Here is a 10,033-nt window from a genome sequence, read left to right as displayed (position 1 = left end):
CAGGTTCATTGTACATTTACTGGAAGACGCGCAGTCAAGAAAAACTTTACTTTGAGGAATTAATTGATACAATTCTGTAGAACAAATATTTTATTGCAGCTACAGTGTGGCCCATCTCGCTCCCTGAATCTTACCCCTAATTACCACCGTGCAGAAAAGGCAGCGGCTTGAAATTGAAAAGCGACTGGACCGCATTTGTTGGCAGGTGGTGCCGGAAAGATCCACAAGCTCCCATTTTCCTCTCAATTGCTCCTGTATGGATGCTGCTTTGGAACCGTGATGGAATATATTACAGGCGTAGCTACAAGGTATCCTCCTTCCGCTTCCTAAATGGCGGCACAGGAACATGATGGGAGGAATATTCCGGTGAATGTGTACCGGAATCCAAAAACAGGAAATGAGGGGTTCCTGGCAAGGCCTCCGGGTGCGGCCCGCTCACTTCCAAGTCCACTGACTGCTTACAGTTGGGAGCTGTGGAGCTGCATTGTAGCATACCGAGAGATGTATCGTGTTAATGTTTTGACCCAATTGTCCCCCCGTCAAATCCTGTAGAGCAGATTATTAAAGTGGATTTATTCGGTTTCTTTGCCTTATTTTTATTCATGTATTAAATATCATAAAGTTAAAATATTGGTAAAATCCAATCTTAACTCTTTGACTGCCATAAACGTTATAAAACGTTTAGCATAAACCTAGGGAAGGGCGCCGAGGACGTTAAAAGACGTCCCCTATGTTTTTTTTTTTTTTTTTCAAAAACGGGTGCAGGAAAGCCTTGGGCAGCTGTGCTGAAAGAATCAGGCTGATCTGATTAGTCAAAGACTCGTTTTGGCCCCTAGAGGGCAGCGATGACTCTCTTTGCACAAGGTTGGATGGGCCGCCCACCGTGGGCGTCAGTAGAAGACGTGAGGCGGAGCTAGAGTGTTGAGGAGACAATGGCTGATCCAAGCCACAATGGCTTGACCAAGCAACCGGTTACAAGCAGCTCAGCTTGAGCATTTTTTTCAAAGACGGAAAGCATCAATCAATACTAAAAAGCGCATTGATGTCAACGATGATGATGACAACGAGCTCTACGCCAAAGTTGGAAGCTTTGGCGTTATGAACACGTAGTAAGCCTCACGGCTAAGCGCGGCTAGCGCGGCTAGCGCTGCTAAGGCCGGAAAACGCGCACAATAGCCGGCCGGGTACTTCTACACAATCGGACATTCGATCGGGCGATGGAGAGTTGGCATCGACCAATGCAGATTGATGATGATGATGAAGATGACAACGAGCTCTACGCCAAAGTTGGAAGCTTTGGCGTGACTGTTATGAACAAGTAGTAAGCCTCATCGGCAAAGCGCGGCTAGCGCGGCTAGCGCGGCTAGCGCTGCTAAGGCCGGAAAACGCGGAGCTGCACAAGCGGACATTCGATCGGACAATGAAGAGTACCCCGAGTCCAATGCATATTCATCGGAGGAGCGGGTACAGTCTGATCACGGAGAAGACACTGTTTCTGGACTACGATGCCACCATGAATGGAGTGGATAAAATGGATCTCCTACCACCCGGTATAGCAACTGAAGGACACGGGGAAGCGAGACGTAACACCACCGTAACGTAACCGTAGCATGATCCTGATATTAGACTTGACACACACTGCAGTATATACTTGCTATTCCCCGGAAAAAAACGGCCGGCAAGAAAGTGGCGCACGCGAAGAGGCAATCTTGTGCAAATGCTGTTGCGTCTCCTTGCACGCAGGAGAGTGTTACAAAAAGAAAAACTGTCGTTGAAACATCCACATATTTGTAAATAGCACCACAGTTGCACACATTTGTAAATAGTTTGCCAAATTGTTGTCAAATTGTTACACTGTTGAATGTAAATAAACGTATTTTGCTATCAAAAAACACTTTTTCATTCTTGGTGGTAGTGTTTTATAGAAGTAAAGCACTATTTAGGTGTTTGTGGCATCATTCATGGACAAAAAGAAGTGTCAAATTCACTAGAATGCATGAAATAATATCGTTTCACTAAAAGCTTGATTTCTCCGTATTTTGGTCCAACACGGGCGAAATTGGGTCAAACTAACCATTTTCTATTGTTGATTACTAAAGAACGGAATAAGGTAGAAACAAACTCTTTTTTTCTGATGAAAGATGAAAGTCCAATCTTTCATTTGGTAGTACGTGTGTTTCCATAGTCCAAACAGAACATTTTCTGTGGACCTTGAAAATCAGTCAAAATGCTTAAATCGGCTGGCACTGGCGGCATCCCTTTTCTGAAAACGTCTGGCAGTCAAAGAGTTAAATAAACATGTTGCATTTTTTTTTTACCAAGTAATTGTTAATTATAATTACAAATCAGAATGGCACCCTTTGAATATAAACTATGACATTGCTGATGATTCTTTCTTCAAGTTTTATTTTATATTTTGTAATGTGATAATTTTAATTAACCATTTTACATAGTTTACATACACCTTTTTTTTTCTTCTTCTTTTTTTTTAATACAAATTTTGGTTCTACTGTTCTGTATCTTTTCACATTAATTTAGCTCATTAAATGACTGGTTGGTTGATTTATTGAACTCATCAAATAAAAGTATTATTAGTAGAATGATCATTTATAATATATATATATTCATTAGATTAATTGTAAATAAAATAGAATTCTGAAATAATTTATTTTCTTGTTAGAGTCAACTGTTCTTCAAACATTTTGTCACTTTTGTGTCTACCCATGCAACATAACATGCATTTAGAAATTTATATAAAAAAAAACATTTAATTTATCTAATCAAGTACCAAATTGTAAAAATAAAAATTAAAGATTTCAGGCAAACCAAGCATTTTTACATCTGACTAAGATTTTTTTTTTAATTTTTTAAAAAAAATAATTAATTAAATTATTTGTCCATACATTTTTAAAATGGGAATTGTGTTTTTAAATTAACCCATCTATGAATGTGATTGGAAAAAAAGTACTTTAAAAGTATGAAAGTGTATTTACATTTTTATTTAATTCATTTATGTAATTTAGTCATTGGTTGATAGATTTATTGTTAACAATAAATAATCAATTTGACTTACAGTAATGTAAAATGTTACATGTACATGTTGTCAGTTACATCATGGTTACCATGATGGAATTTTAATTAAAATACTGCATTTTAAGAAAAAAAAGTTCAGGTACTGGTGTTTATTATTCAAATAAACTTTACATACACTTTTCTGGTAAACATATATTTTAAAAACGTATCTATCTGTATTCATTTTATTTCATATATTTTTAATGGTCATAAAATCAATTAGAACTGCACTTTCAAAATGACAATTGCATTTATTTATTTATTTATTTATTGCTGCTGCTCTACCCTGACGAATGTGCAATTTCATAAACGGAGTGCCAAATGACTGTATGAGAACGTACACTTGCTGTGGAGCCCTTTTGAAAAAAGCTGCTCTGCTGCCCTCAAGTGGTGAAATGAAGTGACACATGTTGACAAGGACGCACAAGACGATTTTTTCATTCGCCACTGGGAACTGCTATATTATCCTACGTTGCAGGTGGACCCTATTTTACCCACAGCAACTTCGAGTGCATATCGTTATAAATGGGGACTGCTATTATATGCTATCAGCTACCGAGAAGCAACCAATCAAATGATCCTAATCCGGTTTGCTATAAATAATCCATCTGCACACAGTCGGAGTCAGTTTCATTTAACGACACAAAAACTGGTAGGCACAAAAAAAAAAAGTGTCAAAAACGTACCCAAAAAGCAGGAAAGGATGCAGGAAGTCAGCCATTTTGGTTCAAAGCGACTTGTCCTTTGGCTATTGCCTGTTTGGTAGGATATTGTAAATAAATACCTGTACAAACAACAGATAAACAGTGACAAATGTTAATTGTCGCCATTGCGTATGTGTGCAGCAAACGAGCCATAAAACTCCGATACAGTAACTTGGGATTTGTGCTCAGATAAAGTGAGGACACTCAGAATTCTGCATGCTTGTCTCCTGTAGTCCCATCGAAAGCAAGGCGTGATGAAAAATGCATGGTGGACACCCCACTGGCAGCGTCACCACGTCGCTCTCCGTTGACACGTCCTCCAGACATGACGTCTCCTCCTGCTCGGGGGAGTCGAGACATCTGAAATATCTTGACCTCCTTGTGTCGAGTTGCCCATCCCTCCCTTACTCCCTCCCTCCGTCTCTCACCTCTGACAAACTGCATATTTCTGGCGAATGCATTAGCTGCAGACTAGAAACTTTACTTTTAGAAAGGAATATATTTGTTAAAGTATACATTTAGAGCACCTGGCAGTGCGAAGACCGCCTTGGAATCGCTGGGTTAATTATTCTGATGATAAATCGATCATCTTGTTAGGTTCTTAGCAAGACTCCTCGCTCAGAAGCGCCCTGTAAAAAGTTTGAATGACAAATTGACTTGACTATCATACCGGTGTGGGTACCAGATGTGATCGGAATGCGAGATTGTATCGGGGTCGTCCGCGGATGACGTCACGCTACAGGATTGGCTGGAAATTGTCCGTTTACAGTTGTTCAATAAAGTTATATGGAAAAGAATTAAGGTAAAACATTGGAAATAAATTATTAAAGATGTCATTGAAATAACAAATGTATGGACTAAAATTGTAAAAGCGTGAATAAACCCAAGAATATAAAAGCTGGATACTTTAAGATTGAAGAAATCATAAAATAGATAGAAGCGCCTTCGCGCTCGCTGGTGACGTCACTACTGCAGCGCGAACGAAATGCGCGATTCACTTCGGTTTGGTTGCTTTTTTAGCTGTTCACAATCACAATATATCACAAAAACAGTCTTAATGATAACAGAAACAATTAACAATCTAAACTGACAATATTTGTCACATCTCAGGCAATACATTTGTGTATTTATCATTTATTCAATCGATTTTATTATTTATTCAATGTAGGCTATCTTGCGTTTATATTATTAGGTTTATTTACGTTTTTACAATTTCAGTCCGTACATTTTGTTGTTTAAATTATATCTTTAATATTTTCTTTCCAATGTTTGACATCAACTGGATAATTTCCGGCCAATCCTGTAGCGTCACGTGTTTGTTAGGCGACCCCGATACGATCTGGCAGCCGGGGCTCCTGGGCTCCACTAATTGACCCAAGTCTGCATACCAAAGTCCTGCTGCCTTTATATATTCTTATATCCTGAATATATTCAAGACCCAAACCATTCAATGATTTATAGACCAGAAGCAGAATTTTAAAATCAATTCAACATCTTTCAGTGCAGTTTCACAGTACAATTCGAGGCCTGTTTATCGCCACTTGCAGCTTTAATTCATGTGTTTGCAGTTTGCATTTCTAGCACTGTGCGGTCACCACCCGACATCTCTCTCTTTCTCTCTCTCTCCGTTTTTTTTTTTTTTTTAGCTCCCAGTTAGAGGAGGTGCTGAAAAAGGAATAATAATCCCGATAAAATGAGTCATCGGCTGGAGGGGAACAGTGTGTGTCGTGTCAAAGTGAAAGCAGCAGTTAATGCATTAAATATCACCCACACGAGAACGAAACTGAACTAGGAAAAAAAAAAGACTGATAAAACATACGAATTAAGTAAACAATAATAGGATGAATTCAGGCTTGGGAGAGGCAGATATATATATATATTTTTTTTTTATACATATATAAATCAGCACCAATTAGCATCTAAGCAGGCGATTGCGCCAAAGAAGGCCGCCAGGTGGCGCTGTTGCACTTCGTTCTGTGGAAGAAAAAGGGGGTAATTCATTGATAAGGACATGCAAGAGGGGGAGGATGTGGACTCCAGTTGACAAAGCAGCGGCTTGCATGAGGAAACTGACACAGCGCAAGCATGTTGCGTGTGAGTGACACGACTCTTTATTTGCAAGCGGAAAGATTGACTAAGCATTTTTTTTTTCAACACAAAAAAAAAACGCCGTGTTGAAAACGCTTATCTTGCCCGATAATCATCTGACACTCAAGCCAAGGCATGATTTATTCACCGTCACTCTGTAACTTGTATTGTTATTATTATTTATTTTATCAGTGCGTCAATGGTGAAAGCGAATGTGCGATGTCAGAGAATAAGATTAAAAGCACCCATGATGAATCCTTAAAAATCATCATCAAATGTTGGCGCTATGCTCCGCCACAGGCTAAATTTAGCATCATTTAGATTTCTAGTTGGCAGGGTTCTAAATGGAGTTCATTTAAGCAAGACAGGGAATTTGTTCAATATAGCCGACTCGTGCGTCCTGTTCGACATGCCCACACAATTTTGCGTTAGTGGATACAATTGGTGTCCAGGGCTGAATTTTCTTTGAAGGATTGGTGGAAACACCCTAAACAATAAAAAACAAAATTATTATTATTATTATTATTTTTATGGCAGCTTCAAACCACCATAACAGACTTCTTGTGTTTTTTCGGGCATGGCTACTTGAGACTTTAAATTTATTAATTTTTTTATAATTGAAACTATGCTAACTTTAAGGACCACTGAAATTGATCAAAAGGGCACTTTGACCTCCATCCTCTCTCCTCTCATGGTAGACAAGCCCACCTCATTTCATGTCAATGAAACTGGAGCCCGAGGCCGATTTGTCTTTTTTTTTTTCAGCTACCTGGGGGCGAGTAAATTAATTCTGAGCTTTAATCGCGGATGAGTCACTTTATTGCATCGTCATTCAAAAGGACCACGCAAGATTTATAACGGGGATGATATTTCTCCAGCATCAGTCACATTCTCTGTGGTCTCCAAGGCTGCACACGCACATATTTAATTAACTGACAGGGTCTCGCACAGTGCCCCATTGTGGGAGATGTAGGAAATCAATAAGTGTCATGCAATGCGCCACCTCATGAGATGCAATGCAAGAGCTTTTTCAAAAAGTTTACGAAGAAAATAATGCTCAACCTGGTGGAAATGTAATGTGCATCTACTTAAAGTGACTCATTGGCGCCCTCTGGAATTATTTATGCCACAAAGCTAGTTTCAGCAGCATGAAGGTGGGTGTGTCAATCACGAAGGGACAGACACAGGAAGTCTGCCATTTTGGTTTAGAGTGGCTTTGGTTTTGTTCATTTTGGATGTTTCATAGCAAATTCAGCCGTTGAAGCCAGTTTTACGGAAGCGTACTGCATTTACTTGAAAAAAAATCCTGTTTGTCTGAGTATTTTATTTTATTTTATTTTTTCCGTTTTCAGTCTTATTTTATTTTCTGTTTAATTGAATCCCCCCCCCCCCCCCCGTTTTTCTGAGAAAAATATTTCCCCCTGTTCTTCCTGAATATTTTTTTCTCAGCTTTTCTGAGTATTTTTTTTCCCTGTTTTATAAAATCCTTATTTTTCTGTTTTTCTGAATAGTGAATGAAATGAAACGGTTTCAAGAGAAACCCACAATACAGTATACAATCCTGTTTTTCTGACAAATTTTTGGGGGAGCTTTGTTTTGAGTATTTTTTTAAAATTATTTTCTGTTTTATTGAATAGTTTCCCCTGTTTTTCCTGAATATTTTTTTCTGTTTTTCGGAGTATTTTTTTCTCCATTTTTTAAAAATAATTATTTTTCAGTTTTTCTAAAAAAAAATTTTTAAACTGTTTTTCCTCAGAGACAAAACCACAATACAGTATACAATCCTGTTTTTCTGACAATTTTTTTGAGGGAGCCTTGTTTTGAGTATTTTTTAATTTTATTTTCTGTGTTATTGAATATTTTTTCCCCTGTTTTCCTGAGCGGCCATTTTAAAGTTATTTTGATAGTTTCCAAGGGTTCTTCAATGAAAATGTTGTCCCCAAAGCCAGTTTCATTTCACAATTCTAAATCTGGACAAATTAAAAGACCCACAAAAATGCCTCAAAAAGACATGTATGAATACATAGTTTCGTATTTTTTATTTTTTTGTGGATTGTTTCATCAAAGAAAATTCAGCCCCTAGAACCAGTTTCAACTCGATAAAAAAATGGTTAGGTGTGTCGATCATGAGTATAGACCCACAAAAAAAGTCTCAAGAAATCATGACTAAAAAGAAACAGGAAGTCTGCCACTTTGGTTCCAAGTGACCTTTTTAAGGTACTTTTGTTGTCTTCCAGGTTTCCCTCAAAGACAAACGGATCTGTAGATTTTCCCTGGATGCTACAAAATTCGAACCACAAGACAGATGGGCAACACCAAATTGCAAAACGTTATACTTTTCATTTTTGAGCTTGGGCAGAGCATGGCGGCAAAGTTTGATGACTCAACCGTAAAGCGCAAACTTCAATTAACTGCATTCCACAAGGTCAGAGCTTTGACCAAAATGATGGCTGCCATCCCATAATAATATCGCCCCCGCCGCCCTCGCTGCAAACATGGACACCGGCCAGCATCCGACACACACCGCAGGGAGCTGAATGAAAGCGGGGAGAGTCGAGAGTGGTGGTCTCGAGAGAGGCAAAGCTGATACAATCAACTCAGCCTGTCAAGTTCAACCGTCGTGCACGCACACGCACACACACCAGCAGCACCGGGTGTGAGTGAGCGAGCGAGTGGATTGGCTGAGATGATGGCTGCTTTACCAGAGCATAAAACTGGTTATGTTAAAAAGTCCCTTGTCATCCCAGAAACGGATCTCCGGAGCTCTCGTGGACAAAACCAGGCAAAGATTCAAGAAAATCGCACCAGAAATTCCATTTTGACACCATTTTTTTTGGTGAGAACTATTTTATAAGTCTGTTTCTTTAAAGTCATTTAAGTGGTTTGTTTTACAATTAGACCTAATCAGTGTTTTAAATAAAATGTGTGTTTTAAAATACATTCATTCAAAATTAATAAATTAATATAAAACAAAATAAAAGCTAACAATGGGCTTAAAAAAAACCTTTTAATACATTTCAACATTTAAGTCTGAATGGGGTGAACAAATAAGTTTAAAAGAAACGTCAAAATTAAACTAAATTTAAATGACAGATTTTTAAAAATACGTGTTAAAAATTAGGGGAAAAAACATTTTTTAAATTATATTTTAATCATTTTGTGTGACTGAATTATTTTGTCATTTGTTTTTGTTTTGTTTTTAAATCTCTGTTTATTAAAAAATATATTTTAAAATAAATTTAAAAAAATGTATACTCATTTGTGGTTAATTTTTTGAATAAAATTGTCATTTATTAAATACTTTGTTTTAAATAATAATGTATATTTGAAATACATTCATTTGAAATAAATTAACTAAAAACTATTGCAATAAATTATTTAAAATGTCTTTTTTAAACAGTATTTTAGACAAAAAATATTTAAAAAATAATAATTTGCACCTTTGAAATATTAAAATAAATGTAAACAGAGATTGTTTCTCCTTAATTTCAATTAGAAAAATCATTAAAAAAAATATCATTATTATTTTATGAAACATTTAAGTTAACACACCAGAAACAGTTTGATCACAATTTTCTTGGGAGGGGGGCATAGGGGGCTGGAAATGTCAAGCTTTGTCATTTAAAAAATTTTTTTTTACAACAACCCTTCCAAACGAGGAAGCCTCAATGAATTAATGATCGATAATCAATAATTTTTCACAACTATTGTACAATTCTCAAAACATTGCCTGTACATTGAATTTTAGAACGGTGATGTATTTTAACTTGGACCGAATTATTTCATTTTTTTACGGCAAAAAAAAGAAGAAGAAAGTATTTTGACTCCTTTGTCCTTCTCTTGGATGAGTTTGTGTTGAAGAGTGTAAACAGTGTGTGTGTGTGTGTGGTCAGAATCCTCGCTGGTGTCATTTCGCTGGAAGATTGCAAAAACACATGATTCACGATTGGGAAAAAATATTGCGCAGTGTGGGCGTGGGTCGATTATACGCCGGAATCGGTGTGTCGCAGCCCACTCGGTGCATTCATGATGGGAATGTGGAGCTTGTTTTTGTGCTTTTTCCCGTGTATTCATTCCATCTTTGCGTTCCAATGAAACACACTTATTGTACACAACACTGGCTACATGCAACGAATCCTGACCCAAAAAGGTGTGAATGTAGCAACATT

The 10,033-nt window shown here is 37.4% G+C and overlaps 1 long non-coding RNA gene across 1 annotated transcript; it reads right to left on the bottom strand.

The window, feature by feature from the left end:
• On the bottom strand, positions 1-4,490 carry LOC147168805 (uncharacterized). The gene is made up of 3 exons (XR_015095886.1): positions 4,205-4,490; positions 3,759-4,114; positions 1-479 (listed from the first exon to the last, which is right to left on the bottom strand). It is a non-coding gene; the product is annotated as an uncharacterized LOC147168805 (long non-coding RNA).
• Between the last annotated feature and the right edge of the window lie 5,543 nt (positions 4,491-10,033).

The sequence above is a fragment of the Leptonotus elevatus genome, chromosome 9 (genome assembly GCF_054856555.1).
Source record: "Leptonotus elevatus isolate MCC_2025b chromosome 9, RoL_Lele_1.0, whole genome shotgun sequence".
Classification (NCBI taxonomy): Eukaryota; Metazoa; Chordata; class Actinopteri; order Syngnathiformes; family Syngnathidae; genus Leptonotus; species Leptonotus elevatus.
The sequence above is the reverse complement of the archived record's forward strand: the minus strand, read 5'-3'. Positions and strand labels throughout refer to the sequence as shown.